The sequence below is a fragment of the Cibotium barometz genome, chromosome 14 (assembly GCF_041138505.1).
Source record: "Cibotium barometz isolate CiBa-2024 chromosome 14, ASM4113850v1, whole genome shotgun sequence".
Classification (NCBI taxonomy): Eukaryota; Viridiplantae; Streptophyta; class Polypodiopsida; order Cyatheales; family Cibotiaceae; genus Cibotium; species Cibotium barometz.
The window spans coordinates 25,608,120-25,623,437 of NC_141059.1; positions in this window are offsets into that span (position 1 = coordinate 25,608,120).

The window sequence follows — 15,318 nt, forward strand, 5'->3', positions numbered from 1 at the left end:
GTCTCTCATACAAGCTTCGATTAAGGAATTCTTGGGTGTCTCTCATACAAGCTTCGATTAAGGAATTCTTGGGTGTGCCTCTCCGCTTTCTCAACGGCCTTCTTGGTGGCTTCAGCAGGCAGCTACACCTCTACAGCGAGCTCTTCGTGTGTGGGCCTTGGGCTGGGGGGGGGGAACTTGTTTTATGACTTTTGGTGCATGATGGGGCCTCTTAGTGTTATGGGCTACCACACCTCCAAGAGAGAACTCAATGAATTCACCTAAAGGATGAGCAATAGAACACAACTGTCATAGGGCACTTACCAATGTTTCGAACTTGAGTCCCTTGAGGCCTCCAAGCTCACTTGTTAAGCTCCAAACTTCCAAGTTCCACCTCCATGTTGTCACCGTAGAGTCGCTCACACCGTCACATAAGGCAATCACTCTCTCTCACTCTCCCACACAAGCATGAATCATACAAGCATAGAAGAGGGGCACAAATGCTAGAATGCTCTCTCTCAATCTCTCTCAAGACACAAAGAAGAGCTCTCAATAGCACAAAGGGGGATTGTGTCTTTTCATTATGAGAAAATGGCTTATATACATTTGGCCCTTATTCACACTTGGACGCCCAAAACTTACTTAACTAGGCCTTGCGTGGCCAATATCTCATAATGTACAACTTTTATAGTGCCGTTTCATGACACTTCTTAATGTCTTCAATTGGAGGAGCATGCTTATTAATCCAAAATGGGATTAACATCCCCCCTTCCTGATGTAGGTTCTGTCCTCTAACTTATTACCGAGGTCTAAAGACCTGGTCACCAAACTCATGTCGGTAGAAATTTTGGCATGACTGAAGCTTCCTGAGAGTGCGATTCAAGGCTAAGTATGAGCGCTAGAACCTTGTGTCCACCATGTCTTCGAATGTGACATACATGTAAGCCGGAAGACACCTTAGACGATGGTAATACAGCATCATAGCCCGGTCAGATGGGCCTTGATTCATGTCGAACTATAGGTGCTCAGCTTATAGCCATCATAGGGCTCTTTGGGTTGATCAATCAGCACCGCGAGCAATTTCAAAAATCGAACACTTGCCACGATTGCTGGGTCTGGGATACGACGCCATGCTTGTATCCAAGTAAGCATTTGTTTCCTTTTCTCCTGTATGTTTGGAAAGGTTGCTGGCATGAAGACCAGGAAATTGCAACGGACATGGGAGTCGCACTACTTTGCCTCCTAAAACAGTGAAGTTCATCTTCTCTTAAGGGGCATGTACAATGGATCAACCCACTGAATTGGTGGCACACACATATAGACTTGACTGTACTCTGGAATTGTTAAGTATTCTTTCCACCAGTCTGACTGTATTCCAAAATCCTCTAGTTTGGGTTGTGCCTCATCTGTGACAATTATGGCATAGCCGCCTCTTCTGTGAGCCTTTCTCCACCTTCGAAAGCAATAGTTGATCATGAAAGTGACAATCCTGATTTCCAGCAAGTCGGCCAATTGAGGATTGGCCAATTTTATAAGCCGCACCACATTAGCCCATAATGTACCCTCTCCAGCCAAGGGAAGTAGTTCTTCTAAATCTGGGCGAGGTGCTCGTAGAGGGTATGGTACATAATGCTGTTTTGTTGGTGTGATCTCGGAGTAGGCTTTTGGTAGAATCCTTCGAGTTGGTTCAAAGGGTGTTACTTGCATTAGCACTTTGAACATAAACTGGGGTTTTAATAGAGGATTGCCAACACGAATGAAGCCCTCATATTCAGCACCAGACAATGATTCCAAAATTGTATCATCAGTGAAAGCTTCAATATTGTCTTGGGGAATAGGATAGCGTACCTCCTGAGGTGGCCGTTGGGGAGACAGGTAAGGTGCCAGTATCTCGTTGGGGCGAGAGGGTTAGTGGGAAAATCTATCTGACTGCTAAAGAATGAAAGTAGAGAATATGCAGGCGGTCTGAGATGTGTTAGTAGGTGGGGCATTAGGATAGGGATTTAGGAGTTTACTAGCGACATTAGAATATATGGGGTAAGTGGAAATTGAAGATGAAGACGAGGCTTCTTTCTAACCATGACTTGTGCTAGGGGGTGGGTGGCTAGGCTTGTGAGATTTCATAAACTCTTGTGCTAGGGGGTGGGTGGCTAGGCTTGTGAGATTTCATAAACTCTTGTAGGTCAGGGATATCCTCAGGATTTATGACAAGATATTCAATATGGGTGGCATCAAAATTGTAGAGTACATTGGTTAACATGGATTCTAAGTGGTTGTAGAATTAGAGTATAGTTTTAGAATTCCAAAAGGGTGATATAAGGTAGACTCACATAAGTTTAGATGTTGGTGAGTATTGTAAACTTCGAGCCACCCATGGCTTATAATCCACTGATAGATGTGTGCTACCCCCTCGTAGTTGGCCGGTGTCTTGGGAATGTCATCTGAAACAAACAGGTCTAATTTTTTGACATTGTTGTCCAGAATTTTAGAGTTGTGGAGTACTCGCGACACCAACTATGAAGGTTTAACACAATAGGATGTAATGGGTAAAAGAAGATATCTTGTGGATTAGTTAATACTATGCCCCCCCGTAAAATTCCCATTATAATTGTGGGGTTAGCATCGCGTTCAATATTCTGCTTAATGAGGGTTAGTTCACCTAGACCTAGGTTCTCAGATAGATTTATATCATATTGAAGTAAGGAGAGGGTTAGTGTAGACCAAAACAGAGTAAGAGTTTGAGGAGGGGCCCGAGGAGTTACTGGAGTTGACCCAACTCTAAGGCACGCTCAAGGAGTAGGCACATATCATCTGTAGGCTCCGGCCATTGACTTCGGTCTTGTATTGCCAATTGGCATTCCAAATCTTGTAGTCGAGAGTCATTGTTGCTGAGGAGGTTTGATATTGCGGTTTCATGGACCATCCTTGCAGCATCTAACTCCTCGAATCACCAGGTTGCTTCTTCTTGGGCATGACTGGCTGTAGCCTCTCTTTCTTGAGCTTCTTTGATTTTTTGAAGTCTTTCTACAGCCTGTTTCTGACTGTCTTGTGGGTGACTTGTGCCATTGCCTCTTGGTGTGCTAATACCATCTTTTGCATCTCGACTTGACTAGCATTGATGACGTCGTTAAGTGCTCTTACTTTCTGTGCATGTGCTTTGTTTGATTATTCTCACTCGTGCTGTAAGTGAGTGGCTTTGTCTTTTGCTTCTTTTAGATATGAGGATAACTGTTGGATCTATCGTTTTGCAGCTCCTCTTCTTTAGCCATGGATTTATGTTGGAGTTCTTGTACTTGCTGGGTATGAAGGGTTGTGAGCTTGGGGTTATGGGTAACCTCCTTCTAGAGTTGCTCTTTAGCCTGTTGCAACTTTACCTTAAGGTCCATATTTTGTTTGATTCTCTGAACAATGGTTTGTCTAAGGACCACATTATTGCTTTCCAGTGCCTTGTATCTGGTCTCTTGCTCCTCCGTGGCCTTCAAACTCTTCATTATAACATCCCGATGCGTGGCCTCTGCTGCTACCAAAAGTCCACACTTGTGTGTTTGAGTCATTAACCTGCTTCCAAAGGGCAGCGTTACGATCATGTAGCATGTGTGTTGTGAGGAGGTGGCAACGCTATACTTTTTGCTCCTGCTCCCATGGTGCACTTGCGCATTCTTTGAACCCAGCATGTGGTAGGTTTAACAGCTCATCCAACCCTTCCATAGTGTCTTGCATGAACTGTTCGTAATCGACATTCTGCAACAACAAGAAGGAAAGCTGGGGTAGTCTTTCTTCATCCTCCAGATGCCAACTTCTTGGTCTTTTGCTTGTATCTGTATGGGTTGTTGGATCATGCACTGGGGCTATTGCTGTCTCAATGCCTTGCGATTCCTCAACCGTCGGCACTGGAATTGATGGTGCTGGTTCTGGTTCTATTTCTGCAGGTGTGTTTGCCAAGGCCGAATCCTTAAGTGGGGACATGTTTGTGAAGATCAGCTGTGCCGGGCTCATCGGGGGGAGTAACTTGCTGCGTTTGCTCTTGAGTGGCCTGGCTGATTGTGGCTTCTTGCATTGCATGCTTCCTAGTATGATCTGATTTCTTGTGCTAGCTTAGCCTCTAGTCTTTGTGATTCTGTAGCTATGTCCGGGATGACGCCCCTCATTTTTCTTTCTGTCTTCTTCTTCCTTCCTTTCTTTAGCTCCTTCATAATGTCTTGTGTTTCCACTAGGGACAGCTTGGCCCTCTTGCATTTCTTCAACTATTAGTGTTGGTTGCTCTGGCAGCAATGCTAGTTGCAGCTGCCAGAGCAACCAACACTAGGGACAGCTTGGCCCTCTTGCATTTCTTCAGCTATTAGTGTTGGTTGCTCTGGCAGCAATGCTAGTTGCAGCCCGAACCAGTAGCTGCTCTGCTGGTTCGGGCTCTGGGAGAGGTCTTTTTGCCACATGATTGAGGACTTGGGTTAGCAGGTACGGGTTGCATATTTTTGACTGGTGGGCCTTGAGATAGTTTTCCATTTCTCTATGGATGTTATACGCCCAGTCTTCTTCCTTTTCTTCATGCACTTTAGCAATCCTATTTAATGGGACCTTGTTGTAAATGGTCCACTGGCTTCACCTGCATTATCAGTGACATAACTCTACCGTCTTTCTCCATGACCTCATCCTGGATATTCTCGTACTCTTCCCCATTGGAGTTATACGAACTCTTCTTCAGCATAACATCCAAAAGCATTTTGTCGAAGAGGCATGGGCATGGACTTTGACTGCTAGTAGGAGTTGCCGAGTGTCACGGATGAGTTCTTCAGTGATCAGGAGCTACTCTGTTGTGCCGTCGGCCTTTATGATGGTGCCATGCTTGGTGGCTTTGTCATAAGTCTTGATATATTTTGCACAGAGCTCTGTGTCGATGTTCCTTGTGGGAGGATCTACGCCATTCTCCCTAAGCCCACTTTCTCTAGCTTTTCCTTGACCTCTGCCTCTTCCAGGATTTGGAGGCACTTTGGGCTATGATAATGCAGTGCGACCTTTCCATGGGCCGTATGGATCTCCTTGCTGCTGATGATGGCCCCATGGAAGGCTTGGGCATATGGGCCTAAGTAATTCAATTTTGGTACTTGCACTAGTTTCTTCTTCTGACTTGCTAGGGAGCCTATAGCGTTGGCTTGGGTGACTACATCTGTATATGAAAAGAACATCAGTCTCCAGACTGGTGGGGTAGGTACCATTCCTTTTCTTTTCCTTCTTTTTTTTGTGTGTTAATGGTAAATCAGTTAGTTGAGATGAGAAGTGTGTTAGTGTAGGAGCAATAAACAAGGTGTATTAATTGATAGGTGAATGTTGTGGCGTGAAACTGCAGGGATCTTAGTAGTCTCGTGAACCTGTAGGTCCTGAGGAGTTGTCACGTGAAAGGGAGTTCCGTGAGACAGAATCCCGTGAGAGTTAGTCTCGTGAAAGGAAGTTCCGTGAGAGTTTGCCACATGAGATGAGAGTTTGCCACATGAGATGTGGTTACATGAAAGGGAGTTCTGTGAGACAGAATCCCGTGAGAGTTAGTCTCGTGAAAGGGAGTTCCAAGAGATGTTGTTTTGTGAAATGTGGTTTCGTGAAAGCTTGTCACGTGGAAGTGCTTACATGGAAGGGAGTTCCATGAGACAGAATCCCACGAGATGTTGTTTCGTGAAATGTGGTTCCGTGAGAGTTTGTCACGTGAAATGTGGTTACGTGAAAGGGAGTTCTGTGAGACGGAATCCCGTGAGATGTTTCATGAGAACTATAAGTTCCGTGAAACTACAAGGAAGGGTGAAACTGCAGGTTTTTGTTGTTTCGTGAAACGACAGTTTGGTGGCAGTTTCGTGAAACTGCAGGTTTTTGTGATGTTATCGTTTTTTATGTTTTTGTTTATCAAAAGATGTAATGCCGTGCAAGTGATGATACGCAAGGAATTTTTAGAACAAACATAGAATTCAGACGATACTAATGCACATGATTGTTAATGAGCATGATTTTGATTGAACATAAAAATCAAAATAAAAAAGGAAAAAAGAATATGAAAATAAAACGAGAAATAGTCCAAGCTCCCACCTTAATCGATGTGACTATCAATTAGGGTTGAAAGAACTGGGGAGAAGATGATGCACAATCGAAAACGGGAGCTCAAAGTGCGTTGCGATGGACACACGATGTGTAAGATTTCTCCCCAGCCCCTCAAGATGTCCAGTTTCTTCCCCTGTAATCAATCCCCTTTTTCAAAATAATAAAAGATCTTGTTTCTACCTGTTTTGGTCTAGAGAGAGAATGTTCTAGAGAGAGGTAATTCAGTTTTTAGATATCTTTGGATGGAAACATATCCCTTCTTATTAAAATAAATTTTCCCAAAACAGAAGTTTAAAAAGAAATTCCTAAGGTGCATTAGAAATAAATTATAATGTGCACAAAAGACCTTATCCTAAGGGTCAAGATTTTCTGAAAATTTTGGATTAAGGTTCCTATGGACCAATAATCCAAATGTAGGGAGGAGATAAATTGAAGAATAAAAGAAAAACCTCCCAAAAATGAGTAAATGCTCACATAAGATGAAGAGTGGACTAAGGACCAAAGAAAACAATTTAAAAAATTGAATCTTGACACCTCAGAGTGGGGATCTCCCCTCATGAAGTAGGCACCTTTTTCTCATCATTACCCCCAATTCTTAATCAATAAAATGAGATATTTTTATCTCTCCTCTCTCCTGTTTCAAAACTAGATCCAAAAAGTAAGCTGAACTGATCCAAAAATGGTCAAAAATTGACCAAACTGATCTGGAAAATTCTAGAATCAGTTTGCTTGGTTAGAGGCTCACTTTTTCCTATAAATAGAAGCCTCCCTCTTTGTAAAAGCTTAATGGTATTTATGCATTGTTACTCTACTCCTGCCCTAAGCCATCTACATTGAATTTTTTAATAATTCAATTGTTTTTTGCCTAATCCTCTCCAAAGTGAATTGGTGGCCACTCTTGCTTCAAAAAGAGTAGAACCCTCAATCCCTCAAGCCAAAGGAGAGCTTACAAGCTCCATGTAAGCTAATTTTCTTACTTTATTTACAAATTTTAATAAAAAGTCTATGGTTTTCTTGATTTTTATGTTTTGCTAATGTTGAATTAAATTCAAATGCTATGCCTTTGATAAAAAGGCCACCCCCTTCTCTTCTTTACATTCCAACCTTTCTCAATCCTAGAAAGATTAACTAAGGGATTAATTAAACTCTTCTTATTGTTTACTCTCTTGAATTTAAAAAATTATGTAAATTAGAGTTCTATAAATCTAATTTGGGTTAATTTAAGTTAAATAAAGAATGATAAAAATGAGAAATGGTCAGCCATACAAAGGAGGTTATGGCAAAATTTTCCAAAATTTTGTGAAAAAAAAGTTTATTTTTATGTTATTCCAAAAGAGTAATTCCCACCATTTTTACATCTAAAAGAAATATTCTAATTACTCCATGTACATATTCACCTATGAATATGCATGGATATCACTGAAATTAATTATTAAAATTGATTTCTATGCATAGAAAGATGCATAATGGAAAACAAATTTATTATAAAAGTGTTATTCTTATTAAATTTAATTTCTATGCATAGAAAGATGCATAATGAAAAAAAATTTATTATAAAAGTGTTATTCTTATTAAATTTCATTTCTATGCATAGAAAGATGCACAATGGAATTTTTTTTAATTATAAAAGTGTTATTCTCATTAAAATTGATTTTTATGCATAGAAAGATGCATAATGGAAATTTTTTTATTATAAAAGTGTTATTCTTATTTAATTTAATTTCTATACATAGAAAGATGCATAATGAAAATTTTTTATTATAAAAGTGTTATTCTCATTAAAATTGATTTTTATGCATAGAAAGATGCATAAAGGATTTTGTTTTATTACAAAAGTGTTATTCTTATTAAATTTAATTTTTATGCATAGAAAGATGCATAAAAGAATTTTTTTAATTATGAAAGCGTTATTCTTATAAAAATTAATTTTATGCATAAATAGATGCATAAAGAAATTCTTTTTATTTTAAAAGTGTTATTCCTATTAAATTTGATTTTTTGCATAAATTGATGCATAAAAGGATTTTTTAAAGTGTTATTCTCGTTGAAGTTGATTTTTATGCATAAACAGATGCATAAAGAATTTTTATATAAAAATTAGAATTGTCTTAAATTCTATGTTTAAATTCTATGAGTAATTGATAAATGAATAATTAAATACTCTAAAAGAGAAATTTCTATCGTTTTATATTCACACGGTTTGTAAAAAGAAAATTCAAAAAATCTATCGAGATCGAATTATTCAGATAAATGATTAATTTATTTCGCTTTGAAATTCGTAACTAATTTAGAAATCAGTTAAGTGTATAAGAAAGAAATTCGATAAAATAGTAACTGAATTATCAAATCTTTTTGAGAAAGATAGTTCAGGAAAAATCTTATTCGACTCGAACCTTGAATCAGACTATGATCAAGACCAAACTCTTTTGTCAGTTTCGAGAAAAGAAGCTGTGAGCAATTTAGAAAAATACACTCAAAACTCCCGCCAAATCTGAAACTAAGTTTGAGACCCTTCGAATTGATTTGTGGATCAAGGTTACAGAATTCGAGGAATTCTGGTATGAAATTCAAAATTCCGTTCAAGAAGTTTTGGGGATAGTTATTCAAGAAATACTCATTGTATTGAAAAGAAAAGCAAACTAAAAACTTGCATAGAAACCTTGTTTTCTTAAAGGACTATCTTACGTGCTAGAATGCTGGAGGGAGCATTTAGTATATGTTTTTCTAAGGGAAGTTCGGTTGCAACAGCTGGCGGCGAGGAGTGTTCAAAGGACAGCTCACGCGGCAAAGCCTACCCAGTTCTTGACCAGCCTCGGTATGGTTGAAAAATGATGCGCTTCCGGTACGATGGACAAGGGCCGACGAAGCGGTCCCTGAGTGAAGTGCCAGGACACCTAAGAAGGAGTATTATATGTTAAAGCTTTAAAGAGGAGTGTGTGCGTATCTGTATTCAAAAACAAGAGTTAAGAAAGGCATTCAATTATGGGTGGGTGAGTAATTATCTGGTTCTACAATTCCAGTGGTTGGATGGTGGACCGGATGGGGTTAGGCTGGAATCAGTGGAGTTTTAATAATTAAATTGAAATAATAGGAATACGCTTAGAATTCCAGTAGTTAAATAAAAACCTAAAGAATTTCTCAAATGAGTAGATCAATGGCTATGCCTGATTTCAGTTAGGAAAAAAGCATTGATTTCCTCAAATGATTTAGTGATAGGTTTCCTTCTATCTGGTTTAATCAGGTGAAGGATAGTTTAGTCTCTTGACCATGTTAGAAAATTCGTTAAGAAAATCAAATAGGTGGAATCGTCCCCGTTTTCCAGGCAAGGAAAATTTTCTCGGTTTTGGTTTCGGTTTCGGAATGACTACCAGATTAGTCTCATGTCCGGACATTCGAGGGCGAAGCCTTGAGTGGGAAACCCTACCCCGCGCAAGAGAAAGCTACTTCCGCTGCTAGCAACCAGAAATCCGCGGTGCATGGAGGGGGTAGAGGGGTCTCACAACTGGTATCAGAGTGCTGTTGTAAACTTACCAAACTATAGCAGAAATTGCCTAAAATTTTAAAGTAAATCTGGGAAATAATGTTTTCACTTGTTAAGATTATGTTTGAAATGAACTTCATAAATTGAACTAGATTTTTAGATGGATACCCCAAATCTATCTAGCATTCCTGGACTCTCCTAGAGTCAGGATATGATCACCTTTGCCTTCGAAAATCTCATCAACTCCGCTACAACCCGAGAAAGCAAAGTGAGACTCGCTTGTCACTTTGAGGATCTATACTTTCCTGATCCAATAGAGCGACGTCAGCATATGTGGTTCTCTAGAGGGCAAAGTATTCGCATCAATACCATTCAACGACAGAGACTCAGATACCATGATCTTGATAAGGCTAGGAGTTGTTCATTATGTAAAACTCTATAATTATTCACCCCAAAATTTTAGAATTTCTTGCCATATTTTTAGACTTCTTAGCCGCTTTATTCCTAGGAGAAGAATTACAGTACCATTATCAGTGATGAATCGTGTATATCATAGCATGTCTCCATCGCAGTATCCCCTTTTTATGCATACGCAATTGAGGCGGTGACTTTTGGAGCCGAGACGCTCTATGTATATATCAAAAACTTTTGATTATAAATGATGTTTTGCAAAAGATTCCAAATTGTTTTCGTGGTTGTGAATATTGGTTAATAAAATTATCAGAGTGAATCTTGTTTTCAAGAATTATGATGGAATATTTATTTGTTTAAGAAATAAATCTCAAAAATTAAATAGTTGACAAAAATATAATTTTGTCAGAATCATGAGGCACGTGGGCCGTTGGTAGGCAGCCGGATCCTCTTTCCAATGATGAAGGGTTAGATCCGGACGTTCGTAAAGCCCTGCACCGATCCCAACTTGGTCCCTTCAAGGGTGTAAGATCCCTCCCTCCAACTTTTAAGGTGTGCAGATATAAGAACCTCCCCTTCTGATCTTATAATTTCCCCTCTCTGAAATAAAAGAAAGATCCTGTTTTACCCTGTTTTGGCCTAGAGAGAGAAAATATCTAGAGGGAGATAATTCAAAATTGAGATATTTTTTGATATAAAAATCCTCCTAGTGTCTAAAATGATTTCCCTTGAAACACAAATTCAAAAAGAACTTTCCAATGTGCAATTGGAATTAATTGAAAATAGGTAAAAAGGACCTTAGTCTAAGGGTCCAGATTTTCAAAAATTTTGGAATTATGCTCCAATTAAGGTTCCTATGGACCAATAAGATTAATCCAAATGTAGAGAAGAGATAAATTGAAGAATAAAAGAAAAACCCCCAAAAATGAGTAAATGCTCACATAAGATGAAGAGTTGACTGAGTACAAGGTTTATTAGTTAAAAATTAAGAGATATTTAGAGGAAATGATGCATTTTTGACACCTCAGTGTGGGGATCTCCCCTCATGAAGGAGGCTCGTATTTCACATGTGTGGGAGAGTTTTAAATTAAAAAATAATGAGATATTTTCATCTCTCCTCATGAAGGAGACGCTTTTTCACATGTGTGTGGGGGAGTTTTAAATTAAAAAATAATGAGATATTTTCATCTCTCCTCTCTCCTGTTTCAACTAGATCCAAAAAGTAAGCTAAACTGACCTAAAATGGTCAAAAATTGACCAAACTGACTTGAAAAATTCTAGAATTAGTTTGCTTGGTTAGAGGCTCACTTTTTCCTATAAATAGAAGCCTCCCCCTTTGTAAAAGCTTAATGGTGTTTATACACTATTACTCTGCTCCTGTCCTGAGTCATTTACATTGAATTTTGCTCACTTTTTCCTATAAATAGAAGCCTCCCCCTTTGTAAAAGCTTAATGGTGTTTATACACTATTACTCTACTCCTGTCCTGAGTCATTTACATTGAATTTTTTAATAATTCAATTATTTTTGGCCTAATCCTCTCCAAAGAAATTGGTGGCCACTCTTGCTTCAAACAAGAGTAGAACCCTCAATCCCTCAAGCCAAAGGAAAGCTTACAACTTCATGTAAGTTAAATTTTCTTACTTTTTTAATTTTAAATCTATGGTTTTCTTGTTTTTCTTGTTTTACAATTGCTTGAATTAAATTCAAATGCTATGCCTTTGAGAAAAAGCCCCCCCTCCCCCCCCTTCTCTTCTTTACAATTCAGCCTTTCTTAATCCTAGAAAGATTAGTTAAATGATTAATTAAACTTTTCATATTGTTTACTCTCTTGAATTTTGAAAATTGAGTAGATTAGAGTCCTATACATCTAGATTGGGTTAATTTAAGTTGAAATTAGAATGATAAAAATGAGAAATGGTCAGCCATACAAAGGGGGTTATGGCAAAATTTTCCAGAATTTTATGGAAAAGAAAGTTTATTTTTATGTTATTCCAAAAGAGTAATTCCCACCGTTTGTGCATTCTAAAAGAAATATTCTAATTACTCCATGTACATATTCACCTATGAATATGCATGGATATCACTGATATTAATTATTAAAATTGATTTCTATGCATAGAAAGATGCATAATAGAAATTTTTTTATTATAAAAGTATTATTTTTATTAAATTTAATTTCTATGCATAGAAAGATGCATAATGGAAATTTTTTTATTATAAAAGTGTTATTTTTATTAAATTTGATTTTGTGCATAGAAAGATGCATAAAGGATTTATTTTTATTTCAAAAGTATTATTTTCATTGAATTTGATTTTATGCATAGAAAGATGCATAAAGGATTTATTTTTATTTCAAAAAGTGTTATTCTCATTAAAATTGCTTTTTATGCATAGAAAGATGCATAAAGAAATTATTTTTATTTCAAAAGTGTTATTCTCATTAAAGTTGATTTTTATGCATAAATAGATGTATAAAAGGATTTTTATAAAAGTGTTATTCTCACTGAAGTTGATTTTTATGCATAAATAGATACGTAAAGAATCTTTATATCAAAATTAGAATTCTCTTAAATTCTATGAGATAGATGTGAATGAATGGATGGATGGATGTGATGTGAATAGAGGTGATGAGATGTGAGGTGAATAGATGTGATGAGATGTGATGTGAATCAGATAGACGTGAATGAATGGATGGATGGATGGATGTGATGTGAATAGAGGTAAGATGAGATGTGAGGTGAATAGATGTGATGAGATGTGATGTGAATCACATTAGATGTGTATGAATGAGATATGATGTGGATAGAAGTGATGTGATATAATGTGGATAGAATGTATGTGATGGGATGGTTATGAGAATGTATGTGGTGGATATGAATGAATGAATGTGATGGATATGAATGAATGCGATGTGATGGATGTGATGGATGTGAATGTGATGGACGTGAATAGATGTGATGGACGTGAATAGATGTGATGTGATGTGAATCGGGATGTGAATGAATAAGATGTGATGTGAATCGGGATGTGAATGAATAAGATGTGATATGATGTGAATCGGGATGTAAATGAATGAGATGTGATGTCATGTAAATGAATGAGATGTGATGTCATGTGAATCAGGTGATGTAAATGAATGTTATGGACATGAATAGATATGATGTGACGTGAATCGAGATGTGAATGAATAAGATGTGATGTCATGTGAATCGGGTTGTGAATGAATGAGATGTGATGTCACGTGAATCGGGATGTGAATGAATGAGATGTAATGTAAATTGGGATAGATGTGATATGCAATGTGAATGATTATGATGTGATGAGAATGGGACTACAGATGAAATAAATGAGGATTGATGTGGAACAATGTGGAAAGACGAGAGTTTGCTATAGAAACTGTATTTATGACCTGTTTTTAAAATGATTGTTTTATGTCAAGAATGCTGGAAAAGCATTTTGACCATCTTGTGAATGAGGTCGTGGAGACCTAATCTGATGAAGTTGCAGCAAAGCTGACGGAGAGTCAATGGAGGATGTCTCGCCTCGGTTCGATTTAAATGGTGAGCTTTCGGTATGGTGGATGAGGGACCAAGGAAGCGGCCTATGAGTGAAGCGCTAGGTGACCTGCAAAGGATCCTAGAGGGTACTGACCATACGGTGCTCAGGCTCTGGGTCGTCGAAGATACCCACACGTGCGTCGGGGAAGATATTGGAACAAGGAGTAAGAGTTGTTTTCTGAATTCGGGCATGGATCTGGTTGATTGACCTTGCTGGTCCTCAACAACGGATGAGTCCATGGCTCTTTTATATGGATCTGTTGGTTAATCTTGCTGATCTTCAACGAAGATTCTATTTTGATTTTTATAAGTGAAAATATTGCTGGTTACTATGAGCTAGGAACTATCAAAAATGCCCCTGAGTGGATAGGTGGTGAGCGTTCTGGTTGCCAATGATACCATAGGTGCACCGATAAAGGAAAAATTAGAAATTAGGATTCAACCGGATATTTTTGGAGGATTATGATCAGTGACACTATGGTTTCATTAAATGATTGAGACAGCTGATTCTGTGAAAAAGGTAATTTCATATTGGGTGTGTAAGTGGTGTGACTAGTTTTAAGCTTGCATGAATATCCGGCTAGGGAGCCTGGGAACTCTTTTCTCTGGTACCCGAGACAAAACTTAACCAAATTCTTAAATGGATCCCATCACTATAGTGGTTGGGTGGTTGGCTAACCCACGGGACTGGATGGGGTTAGGCTAGACTGATGGGTCCCTAAAATGAGACTCATTTCTGTTATGGTACGATAGATGAAGTAAATCCCGAATAAAAATTGTTCTATAAAAAATAATCAACGGCTATGCCTCTCAATGAGGAAAAAAGCGTTGGTCTCTATGATCCAAGTGCAATCTATTCCTTGATCTGACTATGGGACTTACTGGTTTGGTCAGATCAGTTCAGTTAGATAAGGCTTTTGACTACGTTAGAATAAAATTAACCTGGAGGAATCGCCTGTGCTTTCCGAGCAAGGAAAGTTTTTTTAGGTTCGGTTTTGGAAGAACCGAGGGATTAGTCTCTTGTCCGGATATCCATGGGGGCGAGGCCCCAAGTGAGGGACCCTACCCCGCACAAGAAGAGCTACTTCCGCTGCTAGCACCCCTGAATTCGTTGCGCGGTGGGGACAAGGATCTTTCAAAGGGTGAAGGGGAACAGTTAGGAGAAGCAGTGGAAAAATAGATCGAGGCAATGGAAGAGTATTTTGGTGTAACCGGTTATAACAAGAGGAGCAAGATGGCTCTCGCCAGATTGAAAATTGTGGAAACGGCCAAGGTCGCATGGAGAAACCATCGCAAGACAAACCGTCTCGACCGAAATACCCAGACTGGTCAGATCTTAAAGCTTACCTCAGGAAGAGGTTCTGTCCTCTCCGGGCTTCTTGGAAACCAAAATGAATGAGTTCTTGGAATTGAAGCAGGATAGCCGGACGATTGAAGAATACCATCAGGCATTTGCCCTTCTCCTCAGATATTCTCCACTTTTGGATTAAGAGTAGCTGATGGCCAGATTCATTCGAGGGATGAACAAGCCATTGGACACTTTAGTGAAAAATGCCAAACCAGTCTCAATGGCAGAAGCTGTCAGAATGGCAAAGGACTTTGCCAAAGCATTTGTTGTTAAGGTCCCGCCGAAGCCTGCACCCTCAAACTTTAAAAGGTTCCAAACCCCAGGAAGTACTTCAAACTTTCCACCCCCAAAGAGATAGCAAGGCCCTAATCACAATCAAGATGCTGGAAGATTCAGAAGTGAAGGAAGACCCTTCCCTTAGAACACTTTCTCAAGAGCCCCACCTTTTTTAACGATTCA